The sequence below is a fragment of the Petromyzon marinus genome, unplaced genomic scaffold (genome assembly GCF_048934315.1).
Source record: "Petromyzon marinus isolate PM22_M1 ecotype Great Lakes invasive population unplaced genomic scaffold, UKy_Petmar_22M1.pri1.0 PM_G_Scaffold_29, whole genome shotgun sequence".
In the NCBI taxonomy this organism is placed as follows: Eukaryota; Metazoa; Chordata; class Hyperoartia; order Petromyzontiformes; family Petromyzontidae; genus Petromyzon; species Petromyzon marinus.
In genome coordinates, this window is record NW_027422861.1 from 1,487,501 (window position 1) to 1,490,000 (window position 2,500).

Consider the following 2,500-nt stretch of genomic DNA (forward strand, 5'->3'; position numbering starts at 1 on the left):
GGATGATGGTGTTGAAGGCAGAGCTGAAGTCCACAAACAGGATCCTGGCGTAGGATGCTGGGGCGTCCACATGCTGTAGGGTGAAGTGGAGGGCCATGTTAACTGCGTCGTCCACAGACCTGTTGGCTCTGTAGGCAAACTGAAGGGGGTCCAGGAGAGGGTCTGTGATGGCTTTGAGGTGTGCCAGGAGCAGGCGCTCAAAAGACTTCATTACCACAGATGTAAGGGCGACCGGTCTGTAATCATTTAGTCCTGTTGGCCTTAGCTTTTTGGGCACAGCGATGATGGTGGAGGACTTGAGACAGGCTGGTACATGGCATGTCTCCAGGGAGGTGTTAAAGATGTTGGTGAACACCGGAGACAGCTGGCCAGCGCAGTGCCTGAGGGTGGCTGGAGAGACAGAGTCCGGCCCGGCTGCTTTGCGTGGATTCTGCCTCTTGAAAAGCCCATTAACTTCTCCCTCCTGAAAGGAGAGAGTCGTTTCTGTAGTATGGGTGGGGGATGGGGCCTCTTGGGTGGGAAGGGGTGGTTCAGGACAGTCCAATTGTCTTTCAAATCTACGGTAGAACTCGTTCAGGTCGTTGGCTAGGCGGGAGTCGTTAGTGGTGTGGGGCGCTCTGGGTTTGTAGTTGGTGATGTGCCTGAGCCCTTTGGCAGACAGAAGCAGCGTCGTTAGTAGAGAACTGGTGTTTTAGTGTCTCTGAGTACAGTCGTTTAGCCTCTCTCACCGCTTTGCTAAACCTGTTCTTCGACTCCTTGAATCTGTCTCTATCCCCACTCCTAAACGCTTCCTCCTTCTCCAACCTCAACCTTTTGAGCTTTGCTGAGAACCAGGGCTTGTTGTTGTTAAAGTTCACCCTGGTACGTGTTGGGATACAGCAGTCCTCACAGAAGCTGATGTACACAGCCTCTGTGAGTTCATCCAGACTATTGGTAGCAGTCGTGAACATATCCCAGTCAGTACAGTCTAAGCACGCCCGCAAATCTTCCACAGCCTCACTGGTCCACTGTTTAGATGTCCTCACAGCAGGTTTACAGAGTTTTAGTTGCTGCCTGTATGCACGAATCAGGTGGACCAAGGGAGTTCTGTGCGAGCCGAACAGCCCCGTGACCCACAAGAGAAACATCCCCGCCAAATTCGAGCGTTTGACGGGGTCTATCCGTGAAAAAATATTCACGTTTTTGAGTGCACATGCATTTCTGCTGCAAATGCCTCTGGAAGTTTCATGCCGTTCGTATGCCAATTGTGGCAACACGAAAATGACCCGTTTTCCCATTCCGAGGGATTTCTGTGCGACCCTAACAGCCCCGTGAGCCACAAGAGACACATCCCCGCCAATTTCTAGCGTTTCACGGGGTCTATCCGTGAAAAATATAGACGTTTTTGAGTGCACATGCATTTCTGCTGCAGATGCCTCTGGAAGTTTCATGCCGTTCGTACGCAATGTGGCAACACGAAAATGACCCCTTTTCCCATTCCGAGGGATTTCTGTGCGACCCTAACTAACAGCGCCCGTGAGCCACAAGAGAGACATCCCCGCCAATTTATAGCGTTTCACGGGGTCTATCCGTGAAAAATATAGACGTTTTTGAGTGCACATGCATTCCTGCTGCAAATGCCTCTGGAAGTTTCATGCCGTTCCTATGCAATGTGGCCACACAAAAATGACCCGTTTTCCCATTCCGAGGCATTTCTGTGCGACCCTAACAGCCCCGTGAGCCACAAGAGAGACATCCCCGCCAACTTCTAGCGTTTGACGGGGTCTATGCGTGAAAAATATTAAAATTTTTGAGTGCACGTGCCTTTCTGCTGCAAATGCCTCTGGAAGTTTCATGGCGTTCCTATGCAATGTGGCAACACGAAAATGACCCCTTTTCCCATTCCGAGGGAGTTCTGTGCCACCCTAACAGCCCCGTGAGCCACAAGAGACACATCCCCGCCAATTTCTAGCGTTTCACGGGGTCTATCCGTGAAACATATAGAAGTTTTTGAGTGCACATGCATTCCTGCTGCAAATGCCTCTGGAAGTTTCATGCGGTTCGTACGCAATGTGGCAACACGAAAATGACCCGTTTTCCCATTCCCAGGGATTTCTGTGCGACCCGAACAGCCCCGTGAGCCACAAGAGACACATCCCCGCCAATTTCTAGCGTTTCACGGGGTCTATCCGTGAAAAATATCAATTTTTTTTTGACTGCACATGCATTTCTGCTGCAAATGCCTCTGGAAGTTGCATGCGGTTCGCATGCAATGTGGCGACACGAAAATGACCCGTTTTCCCATTCCGAGGGATTTCTGTGCCACCCTAACAGCCCCGTGAGCCACAAGAGAGACATCCCCGCCAATTTCTAGCGTATCACGGGGTCTATCCGTGAGAAATATTCACTTTTTTGAGTGCACATGCATTCCTGCTGCAAATGCCTCTGGAAGTTTCATGCGGTTCGTATGCAATGTGGCGACACGAAAATGACCCGTTTTCCCATTCCGAGGGATTTCTGT